The 27318-nt window shown below is 39.8% G+C and overlaps 1 protein-coding gene across 1 annotated transcript in view; it reads left to right on the plus strand.

Annotated features, from left to right (window-relative positions):
* LOC139819874 (cytochrome P450 4C1-like) overlaps positions 1 to 27318 on the plus strand; it is a 169315-nt gene that overhangs the window by 14363 nt on the left and 127634 nt on the right. Inside the window, exons 2-4 of the mRNA XM_071789632.1 lie at positions 12820 to 12898; positions 13208 to 13317; positions 13580 to 13670. The gene's annotated coding sequence lies outside the window, so the exon portion shown is untranslated. The remainder of the gene's footprint in view (positions 1 to 12819; positions 12899 to 13207; positions 13318 to 13579; positions 13671 to 27318) is intronic.

The raw sequence follows: 27318 nt of genomic DNA on the forward strand, positions 1-27318 counted from the left end.
GGGCACACACACACACACGTGTGTTGCCCTGCTTTATAGAAGTTGTGATTTTCTTTAAAGCAGGGCACACACACGTATATATTAGTTATTTATGCCTTCCAATACTCAAAATAGCTGCTATATTTTCCAAATTTTTTTTATTAATAACTTTTTAACGAATAACGAAAGCGGGCTGAAACCTTCTGAAGGTCACTCAGGAGGGTGACCTTGACAACATACTAAAATATCAAGGTCATCCAAGGTGATCCCCCCCATCTAAACAATTACCATATTTATGCATTATAAGTATGCATACGTTTAAAATTCGCACACTTTTGCATGCGCGTGCGACTACGGAGCATGCGCGTGTGGCCGCGGGGCATGATCATGATCGCTACATCACGTCGGTATGACAGGATTTCTAACCTAAGAATCGTCAACTTTAACGCTAAATATCTCGCTTCGCAGGGCAGACCGCCGCATTTTTCTGCCATATTCTTTCGTTTCGTGCCAAAATGCGTCGAATGAGCCTATTTTTATTAATTTTTGAGGTGCAGTAGCTATTCTATATAAATATCCTTTCTTCTGTTCCCATGTCACGCACCTCCAACGCCTCTTCCCTTACTTCCATTTCGGTCTCACCTAACAACTCCATGAAGTAACTTCTCCAGTTCTCTTTCGGAATATTATTCTCATTCCATTCTTTCTTCTTTCTTTGACTGTTTATGTAGTTTCAAATTTTCCTTTCGTCCTTCAGTTTTCTTAATTCCTCTACTTCCCTCTCTCTCTCTCTCTCTCTTCTCCATCCTTTTTTCTCTAACCATTTTTTCAGGCATTTCTTTCCTTCCAAATAGTCTTCCTTACTTCTCTTTCCACTTCTCCATCTTCTGTACTTTCTTTTCACCTCCCTCTTCTTTCTGGTGCAGCTCCTATCCCACCAATCTTTGTGCCCTATTTTCCTTCTCTTCTTTATCTTGACTTCCTTATAAACTAAGGCTCCAAGGATCCAGTTTTTTATTTTCTCCTATTTCTTATCCGCCGACTCTATTTCCTGGTCCTCGTTTTCATTCCATACCTCCGTCCTCTCCCTGTAAAATTTCCTTGCCTCTTCGTTCCAACATATGATCTTCTTTGACCTATTCTGTTCCTCTTTTTCCTCTTCTGACCACCCCTCCATTTGTCTCGTATTCTCCTCTTCCTCTAGTATCAAGGTCAGAGGCAAATGATCCGAGTCCACCCTGTCCTCTATTCTAAATTCCAACACTCGGTCTTGCGCACTATCGTTTACAATTGCATAATTGATTACCGAGCACCCTCTCGCACCCACATACGTATATTCCCCATCTCAATCCCTCTCTGTACATCATTTCATAAAATACTATCCTTTTTCATTTATCATATCCACAAAACTTCTACCGCCATCTTCTATGACTTTATCTTTACTCTCCTTTCCAAAGTCATACTCATTCTCCCTACAACCTCCTAAGTTTCCTATTCTAATATTAAAATCGCCTCCTATAATAATATCCTCTCCTTCGCATCCTTCGCATTAATCTGTTATTTTTGCCATTATCTCTTCAACATCTTTCTTAGCTCCTACATTATATACTGTAAAAATATTTAGTCCTTTTTCCTCTTTTACTATTCTCGTTCGCGCAATTTCTTCTGTAATCATTACACTTTCATAATTCTCCGCTTCCGCCCCCCAGTCTTTTCTAATACCTATTAGTAAACCTCCCTTCGCCCTACCCTTTTTCCTTTCCCTTACAGCGTTAATGTTTTTCCAGTTGTGTGTTTCCGGCAATCTACCCTTAATTCTATCTCATCCCTTTTCCTCTAACCATGTTTCACATAACCCTATGAAATCGAAACCCACTATATAATTCAAAAAATCTTTGTCCTGCCCCTCAATACCCGCAACATTCCAAAAAATTATATTTCGCCTATTTTCATTTTTCAGTTGCTTCACTTTTTCGACCTCCTTTCGTGTTGTTCGCCTGTTGTCATCTTGAATGCCATAACTTGCTGGTTCTCTTCTCCTAACTTGGCAGCCCTCTAGAAATTTTCTTTTTCTATTAGCTTATTTTCTTCCTCGCTCCGTACATACTTCCTACCTTGTACCTCTAGCTTCCTAAAACCTATTTTCACCCATTTTCTTTCTGTTTTCTCTTTCCATGCCCTTTCTTTTATCCGTCTTTGCACTTCTCTGTCCTCAAAGGTCAGGTCGTGATCAATGAAAATTTTCTTACTTCACAGTTTCTTCTTCTCCTTCATGATGTTATCCTTCGCTTCCCAGCAGTCCATTTCGACTATTACTATCTCTCTTCCTACTCTGCCTGTTGACCGCATCTTCTTTACTCCCGTTTTTGCCCCAAACTACCTCTCAAGAAACGTTTCCGCTGTGTCCATTAAGCTCCTGCTTTCCTCTTTATGTAAACCTCTGATTACTAGATTATTTTTCTTTTCCTTCCTTTTCTTCATATTTCTTTCTCTCTTCCTAACCATCTCCGCCACCTTTCCCACTATCTCCTCCATTTTGCCGCCGGTCGCCTCATCCGTTGTGTTTTCACTCCTTCGTTCGATCTTCGATAGCCTGATCTCTTTTATCTTATCCATCCTACCCTCTGCCTTTTCTTCTTTTTTTCTCCAACCCTCATCTAACAATAAGACGTTCATCCTCTCTCTCATCTCGTCCCTCAGGTCCCTCATCTCGTCTCTAATCTCTCTCAAGATTGCTAATAGCGAACCGTCTGCTCCATTCTTCTTTAATACCGTCGTATCTCCGTCGTATCTCCGTCTTTTTCTCTCTTCCCTCCTTCGGGTCCGGTTCCAGCCATTTGCTTATCTAAACCTGGAGGCGTTCTTACCGTCTTGTTACCTCTCTTGAAAATAGCATTTGCACTATGTTCTTGTTTCTCTCTTTTCCTCTTAGTTTTCTCTATTTCACATGCCATGCCATTTTTGCTTTTCACAGAATCTAGTATGCTGGTCGAACTCGCTCTTTCCCTCATTCTCAGTTCTTTCTTTGAAAACCTTCCTTTTCCTCTTTTCTCCTCTTTTGGTACAGCAAAAGTTTCTTTATCCCTTTTTTCCTTTCCTACCTTATCTAAAACCGTATCTGTACTCACATTCATATCTGTTACCAACTCGCCCTCGTCCATCTCTGTGCCTGATCTATCCCGCCAATGGGCTCGCTCGGCGAATGCCACCGCTACACACTCCGCGTTGATTGGTTGGTTCTTAAAGTAAGAACCAATCGCGCTCAACTATTACTGAGCAGTTTGATTCGCCGAACGCGCTCAATGTCGCCACCTACACTATCCCTGCAGCGCATAAATTTCGCTCCCTTTTGGAACATGAACGCAGCTCTCCCCCCCTTTTCGCTCCCTAACCTCTCGCTCTCCACTTTGCTTTTAACGCATTTTTACTACAATATTAATGGGATTCTAACTTATTCCTTTATTATCCTATCCTGATTCTTTATTATTCCTTCTACTTATTTACCTCTTTAACGCCCGCTAAGCTTCTTATTACTATCTAAACTCTCACTCGCTCTCGCCACTCCTCACCCATACGTACATACACACCACACTCGCTCCTCTAACCAAGTCCATATATATATATATATATGAATGTATGTATGTTTATAAGTAGAAAGGGCTGTAAGGGTCACAACGCGGATCACGGTGCGTTCAAATATAAATGTGATTTATTCCTCGAATTACAAAATTCCAAACGTTTCGGCTCCTGTCCGAGCCATCCTCAGTGGTATAATATTAATATCAAAAATATATATTTTCCCTTAACATGGTGAGTTTACTGTTTCAATTTGACAGAAACTTAGTGAGACTAAAAGGTCCAAATCTGTAACGTAGTTAAGAGTTACATCCTTGTCTTAAATTAAAATTCTAGAAAAACTCACCAGTTAGTCTGGAGAAAAAATACATCGCAGTCAAACAGAATAATAAGAAAATAAGGCAAAGAGAATGATCTGTGCAGAGCGATCTGTAAGACGAGATCCCATCGACGCGACGCACAACGAAAGACTCAAATTTCTTCATTTTCTTATTATTCGGTTTGACTGCGATGTATTTTTTCTCCAGACTAACTGGTGAGTTTTTCTAGAATTTTAATTTAAGACAAGGATGTAACTCTTAACTACGTTACAGATTTGGACCTTTTAGTCTCACTAAGTTTCTGTCAAATTGAAACAGTAAACTCACCATGTTAAGGGAGAATATATATTTTTGATATTAATATTATACCACTGAGGATGGCTCGGACAGGAGCCGAAACATTTGGAATTTTGTAATTCGAGGAATGAATCACATTTATATCTGAACGCACCGTGATCCGCGTTGTGACCCTTACAGCCCTTTCTACTTATATTTTTATTTCGAGGGTCTTTATATCACACTTTATTGTATGTATGTTTGTCCGCTATGCAAATCTACAGTTTTCAACCGAATCTTAAAGAATTATCTAAATTATCCGGAATACAATTTTGCAAAATATTAAAGTACGTAGCTTATATTTATAGCGCATGAAACAAATATTTAGATTTATTCATTTTCAACATTTATACGTGAAAATATTTGTTTATCTGTTTACAACTTCCTAATCTACTGGTAGTACGTTACAACGCTGAAAACACTACTGAGATTTTACCCCTACCTAAGGGTATGACTAACCTATGTAGTAGCATATTCCTCCAAGACGCAATTTTATATTGGGAGCTTTCCAGCAAGCAACACAAGTCGACAAGTGTCGTTTTGTCTTTGTTACTCATTGCCAGAAAAGGAAGATAGGATGACGTTTGTGTCGACTTGCGTCGCTTGCTGGAAAGCTACCATTTTAATGAGCTTGTACAATACGGCAGTCAGTAAAGCGAACCAGCGACGTACTGAATACTTTTATCCTAAAAATACTAATAGAAAGACAAACTAATCGAGATAAAAATAGTGTAACGTTTGAAGAATAATTTACATAAAGTATTAAGAAAATCATGAAAAGCACGTTGTCAAATGCACTTACCTCATAAAAACTAGATAAAAACCGCCAGAAAAATGAACAAAATTTATGGAAAATGTCAGGTATAGAACTATATGAACAATTTTATGGTATTTACAAGAGCGCTTTTATCCATAATTTTGTTAAACATAACGTGGCATATTCCACACATTGGTAGAGGAAAGTGCCCTATTATGAGACAGGATCTTATAATATGAGATATATTAAGCTAAAAGGCCTTATATATAAGCTCCATCTGTTGATCCCACCATGAAAAAACCCCGCTATCTCATATTAGGATCCTATCTCATAATAGGGCACTTTCCTCCACGGTCGTACATACGGCCGTGCTTTCCTCTATATTCCCCTAGTTATGCTAATTATTATAAGTTTTTTGTTATTAATGATAAAATATTAAATTAATTTTTTTTTAGTAAAAAATAAATAGGACTTGGTTGGCAGGTGTGACAGAGTGTGCATGCGTGTGCTGTATGTCGAGAATTTTAAGAGCGGTTTGTTGGAAAGTGGAGTGGAAACTTGGCAGTGGTGTGTTCTTTGGGTAGCGGAGAGCGTGTGTGTCGCGCGGTAGGGTTAGAGTAGGGTAGAGTGGAGGCGCCACGCGTGGAGGGACGGAATTTGCGGTGAGAAAGGGAGTAGGTTAGGTTTAAGAGCGAGAGAGAAAAACGACAGGCAGAGCGAGATGGAGGAAATCGTGCCGAGTTCACTCGATGATAGATGTGACTCGTTGGAAGGAGAAGCCGCGAGGCCGAGCGCGGAGCGCCAAGCGGCGAGTAGCGAAGAAGCGAGTGCGGCGACGAATAAGAAGCCGAGTGAGGCGGTAGGCCAATCACTCGACGTAGTAGATAGGGATAGCGTAATGGGAGGTAATGAGAAGGATGGGGAAGGGAATAGTTTGAAAACCCCGGTTACTAGATTCTTGTCTACAGAGGGGGTAGGTAAGAGAGGGAGGAGATCAAACAGGGAAAGGTTGGAGAGGGAGAAGGGTATCTCCAAGGGGTACATAGAGAAGTGGTTAGGCCAGGGGGGAGAGGGGTAATATGACGCGAGGAGTTAGAAAGAAGAGAAAGACAGCATCAGAGGGGGATGGCAGTGACCGAGACTGACTCCAACTTGGGGTCGGTTTTCGAATTTGAAGGAGCATGGATGGATAGAATGAACAGACAAGAAAGCATTATTGCAGAGCTGCAAAAAATTCTGGGGGGGGGGGGTGAAAGAGGAGGTGGCAAAGCTGAAGAAAGAGAGGGTAAAGGAGATTGAGAAACTGGAGAAGAAGATGAAGATGGAAAGAGATAAGTTAAGGGAGGAGATGAAAAGGAAGGAGACAAAGTGGGAAGATGAGAGGAAGCTGCTTTGGGAGAAGATTCTCAAACTGGAGAATGGTGAGACTAGAGAGGAGGAAATGGAGGTGGTGGAGGAGGGAAAAGAGAATGAAAAATCTTATTCTTGGAGTGAGATAGTGAAGAGAGGAAAGAAGACAAAGACAGGAGTAAAGGAGACAGCTTTGGAAGCCAAAGTGCAGGAGCTATTGGATTGGAAACAGGAGAATCAGGAGCAGAAAAGAAAGAAAAGTTTGTGGATCAGCGGCCTGAAGTGGGACGGTAGAAATCCGCTGCAAAAAGCAAAGAAGTTCCTCCAGGAGAAATTTAGTTTGGGCCATTTGGTCGAGGACGCTTGGTGTGAAGGAAAGTCAAGAGAAGGGGGGAGACTGGAGGTTCAAGTGAAGGACCTGGCAGCAAAGATGAAGATACTAAGAAGGAAGAAGGAGTTAGGGAAGGAGCCAATTTTCATGGATGAGTTGCTATCCAAAGAGAAGGAGGAAATTCAATGGAGATTGAGAGGCATTGCGAGGGTAGTCAAAGGATGGAGGGAGCACACCAATGTCAGATTCAGGAGAATCTTTTTGGTGGATAGATAGTTCAGTTGGAGACAGATTGAGAGAAAAGAACATGTCTCGCTGTTGGAGCAAACGGAAAAGAAATTTTGGAGTAAGGGGGGAAAAGCAGAAGAAGGAAACGCCCGAAAGGTCACGGCAGAGACCGCGGGATCCAAGAAGTCCGAGCCCCGACAAGGTTAGGGGCAAAATTAAGATAGAATGCTGGAATGTAGCCGGGCTTAAGGGAAAAGGTGTGGACTTTTGGGAGTTTATAAGACAGCTGGACTTTGTCGGTACGGTGGAGACATGGATAAGGGAGGATGAGGGGAAAGTTTGGATATCTTATTTACTCTTCTGAGTTCGACTGGCACGTGCAATATGCAGTGAGAGAGCAGAGCAGAGGTAGGGAAAGTGGGGGAATAATTGTAGGAAACAGAAAAGGTGTAATGATGACGAAGGAGGTCGACGTCGGTAGGAGAGGCTTGGTGAAATGGAAGGGACGATGAGGTGGTCACAAGTGGACAATTAGTACGGTCTACGCTAAGGATGGTCCCGAGGAAGTTGAGGAAGACATAGCTAGCCCGGAGCAACAACGTCTGGAAGAGCTGATGATAATTGGAGGGGACTATAACGTCTGGACTGGAGAAGAAGAGGGGATGTACAGGGATAGGGTAGTAAAAGGAAGAAGGTCTAAGGACAAAAAGGTCAGCAAGGAGGGAGTGTGTTTGTTAGAATGGGTAGAGGAAGGGGGTGTATGGCCAATGGTACAAAGCAGGGAGATGAAGAAGGAGAATTCACGTATGTAGGGGCGAGAGGGGCGTCGGTTATAAATTATTTGTTAGTTAACACAGAGGGGTGGGACTTGCTAGAGAAGTTTGAGGTCAAGAGTAGGATAGAATCAGACCATATGCCTCTGGTGAGTGTATAGACGTCAAAAGAAGGCCTAAAGGAGGAGGGGAGAAAGGAGGAAAGAAAACAGGTTAAAAGGATAATACAGTGCTGGGACGAGGAGAGCACAAGAATATTTGCTGGAAGAACGGAGGAGATTAGTTTGTCTGAAGGGGGTTTGCTGGAGAAATGGGAGGAACTAAGAGGCAAGGTGGGAAAGGCGGTAGTAGAGAAAAAGGTCAGATGGAGAAAAAGGAAACTAGGTTACAAGAAATGGTGGGACAGAGAGTGTACCAGAAAGAAAAAAAAAGCAGAAAGAAAGCTAAAGAGGTGGAGGATAGGGGGTGAAAGCAAAGAAGCGGTGTTGCAGGTGAAAAGGGAGTTAGTGGAGCTCGTGAGAAGAAGAGAGAAGAGTGGAGTAAAAGGAAAATGGAGGAGTTGAATGAAATTAGGACGGAGACAGAAGTTTGGAAATATATCAACAAGGAAAGAAAGGTCAGGGACAAGGTGAGTGCAGAGATATCCATAGAGAGTTGGAGGCAGCATTTTATGGGTGTGTTAGAGGGGACAGATGAAAGGATTTTAGGGGAGGAAAAGAGAGGGGGTGACGATGAGGAGGACCTCACGGACGAAGAAATCGAAAAACAGATAAGGAGATTGAGGAGGGGGAAAGCGGCGGGGCCGGATGGCATAAGGAATGAGGCTTGGAAGTTCTGCAGGGGACAGGTGAGAGAAAGGCTGAAGGAGGTGATCAAGGGGGTGTGGAGAGGTGAAGGTTGGCCGGATTCATGGAAAGAGGGTAATCTCCCCGCTGTATAAAAAGGGGGATAAACAATCTCCCGCTAATTACAGGAGGAATTACCCTACTAAGTACGGCCTATAAGATCTACTTGGCGGTACTGGCGGAAAGATTAATGAAGGATGTGTTGGAGAAGCAGATTCTTCCGGAGACCCAGGCTGGCTTCCGGAAGGGAAGAGGTGTAATGGATAACATCTTCATTCTGAACCACCTGGTCGACAGGGAGCTGAATGGAGCGGGAAAGAAGGTGAATGCCTTCTTTATTGATTTAAAGAGGGCCTTTGACAGGGTGGACAGGAGTGTGTTATGGAGGGTGATGGAGGAGAGAGGGGTAAGAAGAGGTCTAACGGAGAGAGTGAAGCAAATCTACCAGGAGACTTGTAACAGGGTTAGGGTGGCCCAGGTAGCAAACACAAGTCATTTTGACGTCAAATACTAGTCATGTTTGTACAAATGACGTCAAATAACCAAAAAGCGACTATGTCTTTAAAAATGACATTATACTGACGTTATTCCATAACGTCATTATAACGTCTATTTTTAGTCATTTTTGGTCTATGACATCGGCGACTAATAATGGACGTTTATAAGACGTCATTTCTTAGACCATCTAAAGACGTCTTAAAGTCGTCCAAATAAGGTCTTTTTGTAATATAACTATTTTTACTTCTTAATATTGTATAATAAAGTAATAATAAAATAAAAACCACAAAATTAACTACAATATGTTTGTTTCGCAACTTTATGATTGAAGTGGCGAATTTATGGTATAAGTGGATGTAGTTGCGTGTGATTATAGTTTTATGATAACTATTTCATGCAGTGTTATATCTATCAAGAAGATTATCATTACAAGATTTTTGAACACTTTAAAGATGTACCTGTTATAGACAAGTACAGTTAATAAGGAAGCATCAGGGTGAGAAGATCGTCACTGTCCACTGGATCATCGAAGTCAAGCGACTCGGGCGCGGTACTGTACTAGGATAGGTGACCGCCTTGAGAGCGGCTATACGCACATGGCATGTAACGAAACAGTTAAAAAAGCTTTTTTTTTCTTAGATAAAGAAAAAGAACATTTTTTTATAAACGTTTATCAAGTAGACATTTTAAAATTTTAATTTCATAAAAAACATTTCTGGAAACCGGTATGTTGTACAATGGACCTATTTTTCCGTCAATAAGACGTCAGAAAATAACGTCAAAATAACGTATCCGCGATGACGTCAATTGTCTGTGACATTAGATCGTCATTTTAACGTCATTATGCCGCCAGTTAGTGACGTCAGGAATGGTTAGTAAAGGACCAAAATTTGACGTCAAAATGACTTGTGTTTGCTACCGGTCATACGAAGCATATTAGGGAGAGGGTAAGAAGAGCAACGTTAGTGATGAAGAAGACATGGAGCTTGGGGGAAAGAAAGTTTGCGAACGATTGGGGGAGGAGGATGATGTTGTTCGATAGTTTAGTAGGTAGTGTGATGGTATACGGGGCAGAAGTGTAAGGTTGGTTAGAGTATAGTAACGTGGAAGGGGTGGAGGCACGGTATCTGAGATGGTCTCTGGGCCTGGACAGATGCACACCAGGTTATGTGGAGGAAACCAAGAGGTGGACCTGGAACATCTGATGGAACGGTGCGTATGGAAAAGTACTAGCAAAGTAGTGTTGGATGATGTAATAGGCGAGAAGGAGACAGAAGGAGGTTACAGATGGCTTAGGGAGTGGGAGGATAAAAGGAAAAAGGAGAGTAGGCACAGGAGGGTTGCTCAGAGTCAAGTAGGACAGGGGGTTAGGTTAGGTCGGAGGAGTGTTAGTGTGTGTGTGTGTAGGGGTCCCCCGTAGGAAAGTCCAACCAAGTCCCCGCGAAGGGGAGGGAGGGTTCAGTATGTGAAAGGTCGCCTATGGCCAGGTCGGGTAGAGTAAGAGAAGTTGTGTAAAGGGTTGGGTACGTCCCTACAAAACGCCATTTCTGTAATTCTCTGGAATTGGAAATAAACTATACTACTACTAGTAAAGAATAAATAATATTGCGTTTGTACTGACATTACAGCACAACTAGAAGGACTAGTTATATATATTTAATAGTTACGGCACATTTATCATTCTATATAAACTTTCATTGATTTTATTTATAGTTATGCAAATCATATCAAGAAAAATCTAGTAAAATTTATCAATAATAACTTATGGTCGTTATTATTGTTATTGGCTAAGACTTCAAATCATTCAAATGTCAAGCAGAAAATTATAAAAATAAATGAATAGTCAGTAGATCATTACTAGAACTGATTAGTTATTCACAAACATTTAATATACCTAAGAACTTTAGTCGGTTATATTAGATATAATAATATAAAATTTCTAAAATAATTAGAAATTAAATATACGTTTACCGAATTTATACGTTTGTTATGCATATGCACATTTTCTATTTAATTAAAGAATACATTGTATTTTTTTTACAAATTTTCCTGATATAGTATGTATAACGCGTCATCGTTTCATTGTATTTTTATTGGAAGGAGGGGTTCCGTTTGTTTACATTCTCGATTACAGCCTCGTTTGTCCACAACATTTTGCCAACAGCTTCATTATCAGACATTCCCGATTGATTACAAGCATTATTGCGCAAATGTAATAATTAAAAATACGAACGTACGTTTACGCATATGGCCTTTTTAGGCACAAACATATTGCACACGTGACTTGATTGCACATACGCAGATAGCGTGGAAAGTTGAAAACACGAAGTGTACAATGATAGACCTTGTTTCGTCCTGTAAGCAAGGGTGAGGAGAGGTGGATGGACCTCGCTTCGCGTAAAAAGTTGAAAACCCATATATGTCATGTGTAAAAAGTATTAATATATTTTTTTTATTTTATGTGTGTAATATGGCTATGTGGGCAATGTGCATGTGTGCAATAAAGTCATACATAGGTATGTGCAATATATATGTTTCGAGAATGTCGGCAAAATGTTGTAAGCAAACGAAGCCGTTGGCAATCGGGAATGCAGGCACATGGAACCCTCCCCTTTCTATTTTTCAAACATATTTAAGATGTAAAGACTGGGCAAGAATGTTATTTTTGGGGCCCTTCAATTTGAGAAATGTATTTGTTAGATCTTTCGCTGAGAAAAGGAATGCCGCAAACCACAATGCGCTACAATGCATAGTTTTCGAGATATCAATTTATAGAAGGTATTACAATAGTACAATAATATACACAGAATTATCAGTGAGAGAGAGAGAGAGAGAGAGAGAGAGAGGATAGAGAGAGAGCGAGAGAGGAGCGGAGAGTGACGGAGAGGAGAGTCTAGAGGGGAGAGGGAGAGAGGGATGAGAGTTAGGGAGAGGGAGGATCTGCGTTATCTCTGGGCTCTAGAGCTCGGATCTAGGGAGAGCTGGAGCGAGGTAGAGAGGGAGATAGGGAGAGGAGAGGCGAGAGAGAGAGAGAGAGATAGACGGGAGAGCTCTCTCTCTGAGAGAGAGAGTCGAGGACTCTAGAGAGAGAGAGGATAGAGCTGAGAGCGAGAGGAGTTACACACGTATGCGGATGAAAGTGGGAGTGAACCTCGGTTCGCGTGAAAAAGTTAAAAACCCGTTTTTTCTTCTTTCGTCGCTTCGTATGAAAAATTGCAATTTGTAAAAATATTTAATATCTGTAAGAGAAATAATTTATTATAGCAGAGAATAGTTAGGATATTGAAAAGTGGCACTTCGTGACACCTCGTTTCGCGTGGAAAGTGTATGCGTGGAAGCAGTAGGTTCCGCCCCCCTGCGGGGGGCTCCACTACCGTTAAACTAGACACATAGTGTGCCTTGCAACTTGCAAAGTACATGCGTGAACTTTCCACACGTGATAAATTGCAAATCCCATATATAATACCATACAACAATATTGCTATTATTACATTTAAAAATCGATATCTCAAAAACTATGCATTGTAGCGCATTGTGGTTTGCGGCATTTTTTTTCTCAGCGAAAGATCTATCAAATACCTATCAAATTGAGGGGCCCCGAAAATAACATTATCCCTAAAGACTGTAATGCAATTTTATCTTGAAGTAAATAATACATATTTATTGATTTGTGTAATTTAAGAACTTAAAGAAGATATAGCAGAAGGAAACGAAACTCGATTATACTGGCTAATTATTTGGTCAACAAACGATGATTACTACCATATTACTATTACTTATCATTATTCTACTGATATCTAATTATTATGTTCATTATGGGAGAAAGGGGCGACTTATCAATCTTATACCAGGACAAAGTGGTCGTCCGATTGTTGGAAATATATTGGATTATATTCTTTCACGAGGTAAGTTAAAACTTATTAATATATTTGCGTAAATTAATATGCATGTTTGTACGCAAGTTTTTAAATGTAATATTTGCAAACATTTACTTCTGAGATATCAATATTATTGCATGTTAATTACGTTTAAGAATTACTTAAGTTTAAAATTTTTTTAAATAATTTATTTTCAAAATTTCATGTTATTTGAGGAATAATGGAATATATTGAATATATATATATATATATATATTGATAAAGTTAATCATATAATTTTCGAGCAATATTTATAATATTTTTGTAAATTTACATATATAAAATACACATTTTTAGAAGAACAGTGGAAGCTTCTGGTTGCCTTATCTAATCAGTACTATCCCATTTTCAAATTTTGGGCATTCTTTGTTCCCATAGTATCCGTCCGTCATCCGGATGATTTAGAGGTAATAAAATATAAAAATAATCTTATTCTATAAATTAACTTTTTTATAAATTAAATTTTTATCAATAACTTATAATTTTTTATAAGTTATTAATAAATTAACAATAAAGAGATAATTTTTTTATTTTCTATTTTACAAAAACATGTATATTCAATAATCTAAAATAATTGATTATTTTAAATACTTTTAAAATTAATTAATTAATTATCTAATGGCGTCTGAATTAAATAATGCTTAATTTTAATACCTTCTGTAATTTCAGGCAATATTAGGCAGCACAAAACATATCGAAAAGAGTTTTCTTTATGATAATTTACATCCTTGGTTCGGTACTGGTCTTCTTACTAGTGGAGGTAACATATAATAATATATATTAACATAAATATAATAGTTTATATGCTCTATTAAGTTTTGCTTCGGCTTTTTTTAATGTTTTGTTTTTAGTTTCAATTTTGTTGATAACAAAATAAACCTTTGCAATTAAATTTAAATAGTATATTATAAATAGGGTAACTCCGGGATATTTACGCCGCGCAGGATTTTACGCTGCAGATGTAAGAAAAAATAGAAGGAATAAAGGTACTTGCTCGCAATTATATTCTGTCATGTGCCTTTATGCCATGTATTAGTATTGTGTTGTAATTTCAGTTCTTTACTGTTAATATTAACGAAACTGTCGTGAGTTGAATCGATTTCTCACCGTAGTAAGAAGCGCGATCTTGTGTTATGACCTACGTAAAATAACTACTGTAGGAAATGTAAAAGGTTTAATATGGTTATTTCATGATACATAAGTGTAGAGGGATAGTAAATGATGGAATACAGCAAAATACAAGTGCATAGCTCTTGTATTTTTGGTTTAACTTAATATCTTGTATATCCCTCTTGTTTAGGATATACGGCAAAGTTTGCAAGTGGGATTTATACCATAATACAGACACTTTGTAAAACTTGAAATCTCCTATGTGTGTTCTTTTTCCTTTTTTTTTATTGTATAACAATAATCTTTAAGGTGATTGGGCCATGTACACTGAAAAAAAAAATTGTTAATCCCAAGAAATATTTAGTCCGATACGTTCAACTAAACATTTTAGTTAGTTAACTAAACATTAGTTGTTTCAACAATTTATTTAGTTTCTATAATCAAGAATTAAATAATTCAACTAATGTTTAGTTAACTAACTAAAATGTTTAGTTGAACGTATCGGACTAAATATTTCTTGTGATTAACAAATTTTTTTTCTCAGTGTACCATATGAGTCAATATAAGGCCTAAATTTTATTTTAAGAAAAACCATTTTTATGGATATATTCTAGACACTTGTATAATTACTGATTTTATAATGTAACTTTTCATTCAATTACGTATCAATTTATCAACAGGGTCTTCTTTCCCCGCTAATTTTTCCAAGCCCGTTCCCTTGGCAGTGGTTTCGCTAGATAGTAGATAAGGACAGTGGGAATCTCGTTAATCCATTCATGCGCGTCACTAATTAGATGACGAGGCATTTGGCTATTTGTTTCGTTTAAGGCAAAACGACCGCAATCATGCACGATCATTCTGAACCTATAACGATATTGCAAGGCGATTTACTGTCGGTGTTCGCAGCTAACACCCTGGAAGTGCTTGAAAGGAGCTGTCTAGCAGCTCTCACTCTACTAATCATGCACACTCACATTCTCACTTGTCCGTTGACGCGGAGGCACCCAACTCTACGTGCCACCCCGACGTGCACCACTAATCGCGGTTACGTTTCGCCCCGGCACATAACGGGTTGTTATACCGTTAAACCTCTTCCAATTTAGCCATGAGCCCCAGAGGACACGAGTCGTGAGCGTACGCAGTTGGGCAGGCGTTAGGCCCAGACTACGCAGCTCACCCTCGCTCCTAGGGCTTCAGACACCTCGCCATGAGATCGTAATGGCGGTGAAACGGACATTATCACGCGGCACCCCTGTGCGCTCCGCCACCCGGTCCACTAGATCATTACAGGATCGGTACTTCTCCACTTTGCGCTCATGTGACACCTCTAACGCAGTTTCGCTGGAAACTACCTGCGCGTCTACGACCACTGCCTCATCACCCTTAGCAATGGTCAGGTCGGGCCGCCTCAGGCCGGCAGAGGTCGAGTAGGCTAACTCCGCATCGACATGCCATTCCTTCTGCTGAAAGAAGCCACCGACTCGACGACAAAGGTCGTTATGCCGTAGGATTCTCCCTCCGTGCGTTCTGAAGCAACGCTGAATGCAGTGCGCCGGTGTCTCGATATCGGGACAACCAGCACGACAGCGAACCTCGCGCCCATCACGACCTCGGGAGACTCTCGCTCTAGACGGAATACAGTTGGCCCGTATGTGATGATAGTGCACGTAGTCGGCTCCGGGGATGAGGTGGGCTCCCGCCGACACCCAATACAAACTCAGCTTCGACGTTTCCGCCTCCCTAAGCCCGTTCCTATCGCACGACTCGCGCAACCAGGCTGCACACTGTTGTCTGAGCTCAGCGGTCGTAAGCACCCTGTTACCCCGGATGCGCATTTGGTTCTCACACCAAACCAGCCGCCTAGCCACAAATGTGGTTTCGGCGGCGGCGCGCGCCGCGGGCAGAGTGCTGCGACACAACCGCTGCAATCGGTCAAACTTCAGAATAGGGATTAAAGTCTTGAGTAGAGGCAAACCAAGCCCGCCACTCTTTATCGGCGCATGAAAATATCCAGCAGGAACATCATGGGGAAATCGCAACCATCGTCTAATGGCCGTGCGTACCATAATATCAACGCCCCTCAACGTTTTGGCCGTGACGGTTCCCACTATCCAACGGTGATAATACCGTAGCAGGAGAAAGTCACGTAAGAGCCTCAGTCGCTGTTGCGGCTTCAAAGGCGCCTTAGTGAGTAGCTCGATGAAATGAGCTAGGGGCGGATTATTAGCAAATTCCCTAGCACTTTCAAACATGCAGCCCAGGTACGCCCAAATATCGACAGGGGATCTTTGCGGAATCAGCGCTCCCCCCACGGTAAAGTACGGTGTTGTGTCAATCTTCACCTTTTTGTCTTTACCGGACGCCACCATGGACAGCACACCTGTTTTCTTTGCGTTAATTGTTAGTCCATTGCGCGCAAAAGCAGCCTGAAGCCGTGTCAAGTTCTCCTCCAGACCGGACCTGGTAGAGGCAAGGAGCACAATGTTGTCTGCGTAGCCCAAGGCGCTGATCAGCTCGTCTCCCAACTGATAGCCAACATCTTCCGAGAGAATTGCTAGTGCTCTATCCACGACCAGATTGAACAGTAGCGGCGATAACGGATCACCCTGTCTCACGCCACGGCCGATCTTGATGGCCGATACATTATCGGTGACGGATCCTATCACCGTTTGCGCATCCGAATAGACGGCCCTGATATACTCCCTAAACTCCCAAGGGAGCTCTAGCTCTTCGAGAGTCCTATGTATGGCTGGGTGCGAGACCGTGTCAAATGCCTTTGACAGGTCAACGCACGCCAGATGTAGTGTCCGACACCGCCTCCGGGCATCACCGAGCACGGCGGACAGGACTGTGACGTTCTCACACACCCCATCCACCGGCCGAAAACCCCTTTGGCGAGTGTCGAACACGTCCAGGGCCGCTAAACGTTTGGCAAGAATTTTGTGGAAGTGTCTAACCACAACTGATCCTATACTGAGAGGTCGGTATTCCGCGATAGCTCCGGTGATGGCCGGTCAGACATCCCTCCCTTCTCCAGAAATACAGTTCTTGTTGTGGCGATCGACGAGGGTACCGTTCTTGCCAGGAGCAGCAGATTGAACAGAAGCGCACGAAGAACAAGGGGAACGGCGTTCCACATCCTCGGCGTAATCTGGTCCAATCCGGGCGCTGTACCAGTCTTGATCGAAATCCTTCGAACCTTGATAGGCTTTATAGGATCCCAGAGCGAGGCCTTATCCGCCACCCGAGTTGGGCCAGTGGCGGCGCCCTCACCTAGGCCTTCGAGATGAATCCCTCTGGCTGTCGGTGGACGGCTCCGGCTAGTACGCGCTACCTGCCCCGCCTCCCCGTACGACTCGCGCAAGGCCGTCATGTCTCCATCCGCGCCACTGAACGCCTCCATTACGGGACGCCAGTACCCGTCGAATTCGACAGCGGACGGTCGCTCACGTTCCGAGCCGCCTTCGAGGACGTGCGAGAGACAGGCCTTTGGGCTCTTCTTGTAGAGAGTCTGCACGTGTGCATATTCTCTCTTTCTTTTCTGCTTCCTACTCTCTTTTGTGTTAGGAGGATTGCGCTGCTTCGTCGAGGCGCGCCGTGGAGGGCGCACAGCTAACGGCGGGAAGATCAAGGCCAGCCATCTCTCGATGGCCTGGACGTCGACCACCCCCGTCAGTAGAGCATCTCTCGCGATGCCCACAAGAGTATCAGCCTGATAGCTACGGGACGCTGAGCTCTGCTCTATGAGCTGGTTGATAATGTCCCACAGCCTCTGAGATCTTGCTCAGGGGAAGACTGATGTGCGCTTGGATCAACTGTGTCAGACTCCATGGTCGCAGGGCCGGAAGCAGCTCTTATCATCGCCGCGCCGTCCCTATCGCCCTCATCGATGCCAACCGCGTTTCGCGATTGCAGCTCTTGGCAGGAGACTCTAACTATCTCGCGATAAGCCTCTTGTCGACGCTTACCCTTGATAGATTCGAGACTCCTATGAGGGAACTTATCCTGCAGATGATGATTCATGAAGATAATTCCCGCTAAGGTGGCTGCAGCCTCAGCGCGAGCCATGAGCCTGACCTTCTCCACTGACCAACGTGCTTTCACGCGCTCGACATTCACCGCGCTATTGGCCACCACTGAGTGGGCCTTAGTAACATGCAGACTTAGACCACGCATGGTCCGGAACTCCCTTGGACAAAACTCACAGCTAAATGCTTCTGTCCCTTCTGTGATATCAGACATGACTCTACTCCTAGTACGCGACGGTCCAGCTACGACTCCGTCAGGTACCTCCGCACCAACGGCACTATCGCTTGCGCATCTTGCACGCAGTACCCGGGCCATCCGAGAACCCGGGGGTTTTACATTCATACGTGGACTTTCCATTAATTTACTGCGTGTAGGGGAGCAAACGGATTGACAGCCGAGAGCTCCCCAAATAACCGTGCCCTTTCTTGGCCCCACAACTCACCATAGACATCGGTACTTGGGCCCATATCGCTACAGGCCCTTCGGGGCGCACCTAGGTCGCCATACCACCGACTTGGTTACTGCAGCGCGCACCGGTCGGACGGCGTCGGACCCAGAGCAAGTGTGATCATCTTAGCTCTATAGGACCAAGCCGCACCGAACCGAAGCAGCACCTTACACAGCGTTCCAGCGAGACCTCGTGGAGGTGGGTTGGTATGACTTGACCGGGAGAGGCTATGTATTCGCATCACCAGCCCAAGCAACCTTCTCTGACCCCAGGTCCAAAGAGACTCGTATGAGAATCAAGGGCCTGAGAGAGCAAGACTCCCTTAAGAGAGTCATAGTTACTCCTGCCGTTTACCCGCGCTTGCTTGAATTTCTTCACGTTGACATTCAGAGCACTGGGCAGAAATCACATTGCGTCAACACCCGCGAGGGCCATCGCAAATGTAAACAGTTCAAGATTTGACTTTAGTTGACATTCGTACAAGAGAAATGTCGCGACATTGCATCTCTTCGCTGTAGGCAGCTATCATGCCAGTGCCATGTGTTTGAGTGAGGTTATGTATTGTGTTTATGTTGAAAAATAATGGAAGGTAACAAACAATTTCGATAACGGGAGATTTGCTTGCAAAAGAATAGTGCTGTGGAAAGAAAACACTACACGGCGCGGCGTTGCCACATGTCCACGTCGCGTACAGCTGATCGAAAGGCCGACAAGAAACGCGACGATTCATCAACTTTTGATTGAATTTTTGGCTTTATTACACGTCAACGTCGTTTTGTCTTATACTTAACAAGTGCTAGAAAAATCAAATAATGTTTCAGTTTTTTGAACTTGTTTCTTTACAGACAGTGAATGAAATTCTCGAAAAATGTATGTTTCCGATACAATTTCCCATAAAACCTATGTTAAAAATGCCAACTTTGAGATTTAATATCTCAAAAACTAGACGTCAGATCTTCTCAAAATTGCAAATTTAAGCGTATTTAGGTTTTTTTATAACATATATTTAATTCGGATTTTTTTCTTTGATATGCTCTGATGGCCCAATCACCTTAATGTATCCATCGCTTTTCTATTTTCTTTTTAAAATTTTTCAGTTTTATTTGTTTATCATTCTTACATCTTAATAAACTTCTTACACGCATTTTATAACTTATTATGACATTTTATTGCTTTATTTATAAACATTATTTGTAATTTTTTATAAGGCGTATATTTCACCCATGAATGTCATATAACCCACTCCTTTGGGATATATGGCAAAAATGCAAGAGTTTCTAAAAGTTTTTTTTATTAAATACAAAAAATAAATAGTTTTATATTTCTATTTTTTTATAGTAGTAGACAGTATAAAGTTTTTATTGGTATAATTCATTTGCCTTAAACATAGTAAATAGTACTCGATAAATTAAGTTTCCCTTATAGCTGCGACGTATATACCGGAGTTACTCTAAACTTATTTATTAATATTATTTTCCTTATAAAATAATAAGCGTAGCACTTTGATATAGATGTAAATGAATGTACAATATCCATTTTTAGTAGGGGAGCCCAGAAGGCTAAATGGCGATTTACTCGAGCGTCGTAGAAACCTATTGGATTTTGAAGATTAGATGGTAGAAAGAAAAAAAGGTTATATAATGTACATCCTTTCACCGGTGGGGGAAGTGTCTACAGGTTTTCAAAAATGTAAAAAAAAATAGTCACATGAAAATACTCGAGCGCGTCAGATATTGATAGTGTATATGCCCCACGTGTCTCTGATATTGGAGGTATGTTAATCTGCCGGTTTGCATGGTGAGGGTGGCTGTACGGAACGGTTGAAAACGGGAAAAAAAAATTTATTCGAGCGCGTCAGATATTCAGAGGGAATGTTAAGTGAACCCGAAAGAAGCTCCCATTCAAAAGACTGACGATTCGGACATGACGCAAGCTCATGGCGGCTTCTTAATAATGCAAAAAAAATCGCCATTTTGAAATACTCGAGCGCGTCAGATTATTATACAGGTGATTCAGCTTGATGTCCTAGTCGTGCTGACCCATAATCTGACGATTATTTGGAGGGATTTTCTTAATCTGACGAATTGAAAAAAAAATTTTTTTAAATCACTAAATGTGAGAAATAAAATGCATGGAAAATAGAATGCAATGTAACAGTGGAATCTTCTTTTAGCTGACATGCAAGAAATACTGCTTTTGTATCCGCTTCTTCATGATCAAGACATGACAGTTCATGATCGATGGTTCGCGTTACTTTATTATTGGTAACTGAATATACGTAACACAAATCATGACTCAGATATATTGTTTTGTTACCAATAATCGTAGCCATCTCCTGATCAGCCCAATGATCGATAAAAAACTTGACAAGAGCTTCTTTAAACTTGATGTTTTTCAAATCTTTCGCAAAATCTGCTGTTCTCGTTTGTTGAGGGCCGGAGATGTAGAAATCCTTGTCATCCACACTACCTCGAAGAGTGTGCTCATAATCTTTGATAGAAGGTGTGAAGTAGCGATCAAATACAATGGCTACTCGACTTGCTGAGTTATTAACAAGACATTGCAAAATCTTTGACACATCCCCAAAACTGCGCGGCATTTCTTTGAAAGTATTTAAAAAGAAGAAGCCATCTACAATTACAAAATCTACATTGGATGGCGGTAGTTTCATTTTTACAATTTTTTTTTCCAATTCTTTAACCAGTACCGACTTATAGTTCTGACTACTAGTTCTGACGATTTGTGCTACTTCGGCTTGTGGAAATCGGCAGATTATATTTTTTCCGTTATTCTTGAATTATTTCCTTCAAAATAAAAAAAAATTCGACCGCGCTCGAGAATGTCAAGGTGACGTTTTTTTTGCAAGTTTGTGACTCTCCCACTCCCTTACGTCACGCTCAAATCGTCAGATTATTGAAATGCACACTTTTCAGCATGTTATTAACCCACCTTACCTTAATCTGACGCGCTCGAGTATTTCTAACGATCGATTTTTTTTTACTATTCTGGTCGGCTGCCCTAGACGCGTGATTCTATATTAAGGGCTTATATATAGTGGAGGTACTCAACAGGGTGCAAGGTATCCCCCTATATGTTAATCTGTCGCGCTCGAGTAAATCACAAAATCCCCTATTGGGCTCCCCTACTATTTGGTAAATGACTTTAGCACAATATACATGGTCTATTCGAAAAATTCCTAGATTTTGTCTTTATTGTATAATTTTAGTATTGTTTTAAATAATTCTCTCTTGTACAAAATATATAGAAAGTACAATATTATTTAATTGCTTTTTAACTATTTGAGTTACATTATTGCTGATTGTTACACGATTTGCATCTTGCTCTGCTTGGCACATGTGCGAAAAAAGTTTCTCAATCCTATCTATTATCTAGCTAGCGAAACCTCTGCCAAGGGAACGGGCTTGGAAAAATTAGCGGGGATAGAAGACCCTGTTGAGCTTGACTCTGGTCTGGCACTGTAAGGAGACATAAGAGGTGTAGCAACATCGCCGGTGAAATACCACTACTTTCATCGTTTCCTTACTTACTCGGTTAGGCGGAGCGCATATACTCAATCTAAATTGAGAAAAAAGCTGCTGTATTAATCAACACAAAAAAATAAAGAAAAATTACTGAAAGCAAGAAAACATAAATAAACTATATAAACAATTCTATATAAACTCTATAAAATCTTGTAAAAATTGCGCTCTTTAACGACTGATCAACGAGAGAAGTAATAAGCTCTCTGCTTATTTCGCAAAGCTTTGTGATCACGCTTGCACAATTCGCAACCATAGAACGAGACCTACTGGAAACGCGCGCGAGAACTTGCCATCTGTCACCTTTGTGTTTATTCATCTATTTAAACGCGTGCAATATAATTTATTTGACAAATTCCAACAAAACATATAAGACAACTTGTACATAAATTACATTTTTCAACATTTATAATTTGGGAGAGGATTTATTTTCAACTTATTCAGTTTTATCTGATTCTTGGAAATATGTTTTTTTCTCAGTTGATACATCAACGTCTTCCATTTCCATTTCTAGTAGCAGTTCTCGTAGGCATTTTTCGGGTTTGCGCGTGAGTCCGTCTGTGAATTTCTTTTTGATGTCTTTAATTGTTTCGAATCTTAGCTCTTTCAACGTGGATTCCATTTCGGAGAAAGAAAAGTTTATGGGGTCAGTTGGAGAATATGTTACGAAAAAAAGGTTTGAATTACGGAAAGACAAGTCATGGTTTTTTCACCAAGACTTGTCAAGCATCACCGCTGATTCATGATTTCTAGAAACTAAGATAATCGTGTTTCATCAGTTTCCCTACTTTTTGACCTGGGCGTCACTGACACACGTTATTCTTTTTTTTTTTTAAACTAAAATTCACGTTGAAAGACAAAAATTCGTCACAATTAGAGGAAGTTGGGGTAAGTTGGACCACCCTAAGCCGTTTCAAGATAACTTGAAAATTATTAAAGATTAATGAACTTTGTTTTCGCTAAGTTGTAATGCTAAATGTTTATTAAAGCGTGTTCCTAACAAATTGTATTTATTTATAGTGAGTTTAAGATTATAGCAAAATTTTTGAAGGTATATTTTTGTAGGATAATTTAAACCATGTTGGGCAAGATACTTTATTAACTTTGCAAAAAAATAATTTGCTTTATATTTTAAGACATAGGTAATTATGCAGTATGTTGGGCAAGATACTTTATTAACTTTGCAAAAAAATAATTTGCTTTATATTTTAAGACATAGGTAATTATGCAGTATAGGGGATCACGCTCTGATGACCTTGACCTTGACATATGTTGTCAAGGTCACCCTTCTAAGTGACCTTCAAAAGGTTTTAATCTCGGTCATTATTTGTTAAAAAGTTATTAACAAAATAAACGGGCACAGTAACAACTGTGCCGCAAACAACACGTAGAACTACGTCAACTGTCACTATTTCATGTTAAAGTATTCAGCGAAGGAAAGTAGACGTAGGGCTACGTCAACTGTTACTATTTCATGTTAAAGTATTCAGCGAAGGAAAGTAGACGTAGGGCTACGTCAACTGTCACTATTATTTAGCGAAAGACAGTTAACGTAGCCCTACGTCTACTTTCCTTCGCTGAATACTTTAACACGAAATAGTGACAGTTGACGTAGTTCTACGTGTTGTTCGCGGCACAGTTGTTACTGTGCCCGTTTATTTTTTTAGTTTTCGATGATTTTTTTTTTTTTGAAACAATGGTAAAGTAAATAAAACAATTTTTATTAATTCCATTATATTCTTCAGTTTTTTTCTACCCCTATTTCATATATAATTCTTTAAAATTTAGTTAATCAATTTTTGAGTTATAGAAATTTTGGTAAGTTTGGCTGTTTTTTTAAACAGAAATCGGTAACCCCTTTAATATTAACAATTTTGCATTTTTTTTAATGCGATATTTCGACGTTTTAGAACATAAAAAACACATTGGCATCGAAAACTATACGCAACCGGTTTATAAAAATCGGTTTTAAAAAATTAAACCCACCACTGCCATTCCCAGAAAATTCTACTTCTGTTTCATAATTCTTGAAAATTCGGTTTATTAACAAATGAGTAGTTCACGGAAAACGTTGCAAGAAAACAATTGGTAACTCCTTTTGGAGACTTTATAGACTTTAGAAAGAAAATGAGACTATATAAGCTATCAAATGACAACTTATTTATTACTCTACGATTATTATTTTCGAAAATATAACAAAAAACTACACAACCGGTTTAAAAAAAATTGGTATCGAAAAATTAACCCCACCATCGTCATTCCCGGAAAATTCTACCCCTATTTCATACACAATTCTTTAAAATTCGGTCTATTAACGAATGAGTAGTTCACAGTCAGACAGACAGACAGACAGACATACAGACAGACGTCAGGTTCTTATAATAATTCCATTTCAAGAAAATCGGTTATAAATAGAAAGTTCGGTCTTGTTTTATCATAAATGGGACTTCTTAAGCTTTAAAATGAGATGTCATTTATTAGTCTACGATTATTAGTTTCGAGGATATAAACGTTCAAAGTGTGACATGTTTTCGTTGCATCGTTGTATCCGTGGATATCCCCCCCCCCCTACCGCTGAGAAATACGTAGTTCTACGTCAAAAATTCAATGAATAAAATGTAATTTTCTGACACCGTATATAGATTATATGCTTTCTTATTACATTCTTCACTAAGCATAAGTTGTCCTTGATTACCTTTTCTTACTGTTGTTGACACTTACTGCCTAATACAGCATAAAGTGTTTAGACACTGGACATATGCTGTAATTTAATCTTCAAATTAAAAATTACCATACACACACACACACACACATACGCGCGCGCGCGCGCTCAAACTTTTTTGTTAATAACTTTTTAACAAAAAATGACCGAGGGCTAAAACCTTTTGAAGATCACTCAGAAGGGTGACCTTGACAACATATGTTAAGGTCAAGGTCATCGGAGTGTGGTCCCCTATACTGCATAAATACCCTTGTATTTTATACGATGCATAATTATTAGTATTTATTAGTTTGGCTTCCTCATAGAGGAAGCTTTATGAGCGAAATAAAATAGGAGCAATGGTAGCGATCTGTAATGAGGAAGCAATTTGCAAGTTTCTAATTTGCATAGGGTTAGGTAGTCCAACAATGAACCAGTAGTACACTATAAACCATTGCGATATTTCATAAATGTAATGTTGCTAAATTGTGCTTGTTGTCATGCAACGACTCGTATTTGAACCCCTCTTCGGCTCCTCAATCGGCCGGCAAATCGCTCAAAGGACGGCCGTTTGAGGCCACAGTTTATAATTTATTTTGAGTGACAAACTAAGTTCTTTCGTCAATTTTACATATTTTTTACGTTTTTGTTGTTATATCTATCATTTTTTTCATTATTTTATAATTTTGTGTATATATTTGGCTTTATAATTCTGTAAGCAACTTCCTTCTATTGCATTATTTTACCATATTTTTTGGAGATTATCATAAAAAATGTTATATGGTCTACAATGAGCCATTTTGTTTTTTACTACAGTTATCTGTGTTATAAGCCTTATTAACTGACCAGTTGCTACAATAAATAATAATTTAACATAAGTGAGAAAAAGTCTGATTAAAAATAATAAATTTGATTGTAAGCTTTAAAAAATAAAAACTTAACATACCTATATACAAATTAAGTTAGCTTTAATTCAAAGTCATACTATTGTCTTATAATTATCTCTTCCGTAAATAAACATTTTAAAACACAATAAAACTAAAATAACGCTAACAATTCACTGTATAAAACATGTGGTTTATTTATTAAAAATTGCTAGGTTCATTGTGACACACCCCTGTATGTACACAATGAATTAATCATTTGACATTGTTTTAAAAAAATTAAAATTGTAACTAAATTTTAAAAATAACTTATAAATCATCTTATACAGTATGTAGCCAACTAAATTCATGAACTGTATGCAAAAACACAGATCTCCAACTTAATAACTGAGAGAGATATAAGTCCCTAAAATTTACATGATCTATTGTTGGACTATACCTACCCTACTTTTTTTTTAATTTTAATCTTTGCATGAATTGATAGAGGGTTAGCTTAGTAGCACAAATGGGGTTTTACAATCGACGCAATGTCAAATCGATGTTGACTTTGGGAGCTACATGGTCCATATGTGGATTTCGCATATGGACCTTTAATCGCGTATAAAGCTGGGTTTAATCAACAAAATATTAAAGAATTATATATGAAATAGAGGTAGAAAAGACTGAAGAATATAATAGAATTATAAGTAGCCCAATATCTCAAAATTGACGGAAGTTAGAGCAACCACAGACATTTCTCAAAAAATTCAAAATTTTATAAAGAAAGAACCCTTTTACCGATTATCGCCAAATTCAATACCAATCTTCTCTTTTAATGATACTCTATATAAAATTACATGCATAACTTATACATGTAACTCTTTAAGCAGAAATCGGTAACTCCTTCACCGATCCTCGCCAAATTCAATACCTTCCTTAAATAACATTCTATCCATCAAATAACTTATACATTCTTTAAGCAGAAATTGGGTTTTTGAACGTAATTTTTTTTTATATATTTAAAAAGTTTATATGCATGTTTTATAAAAAAAAGTTTTTCTTTTTTTTCGTAATATTAACGGAGATATAGGTTTTATAAAATATTACTTCAAACTCATAGCCGATGACGCGCCGATCACGCCCGAAGTTACCCGAGCGGTCTGTGACGTCACAATGTTATATGCCGTGTACGATATCTATTGAGATTTCGATCTTTTAATAGAAATGACAATAATTAAAACGTATAGGACGTGTTTCGTCCCTCTCTCTGGTAGTACAATCAAAAGTACACCAAATAAAGTGTTCGCGACAGTGCCACAAGACGTGAAACTTCGTCAAAAGTGGTTTAATGCCGTTCGGAGAGACAACCTCAAAAACAGCAAATCGAACTTCTTTTGCTGTGAAGACTATGCTCCGAACCTTATGTTCAGGACATAAGGCCCTTGCACAATGCCAGGCAACAGGCAATAGAAACAGGGAATAGAAATCAGAAATCATGTAAGAGGGCAGAATAAACAGTTACACAGGCAATAGACAATAGAGACAATAGAGTTTTCGTCACGTTGAAAATTCTGTGCTTGCCTGTTGCCAATCAATCATAGCATTCGAGTATTTTAGGTTGTAATTAACGTATTTTTGGTTATTTCCTGTTCTTATTGCCTGTTGCCTGACATTGTGCAAAGGTCTATACTCGACGTTTCACAATGCATAGATCTCTT

The sequence above is a fragment of the Temnothorax longispinosus genome, chromosome 10 (assembly GCF_030848805.1).
Source record: "Temnothorax longispinosus isolate EJ_2023e chromosome 10, Tlon_JGU_v1, whole genome shotgun sequence".
In the NCBI taxonomy this organism is placed as follows: domain Eukaryota; kingdom Metazoa; phylum Arthropoda; class Insecta; order Hymenoptera; family Formicidae; genus Temnothorax; species Temnothorax longispinosus.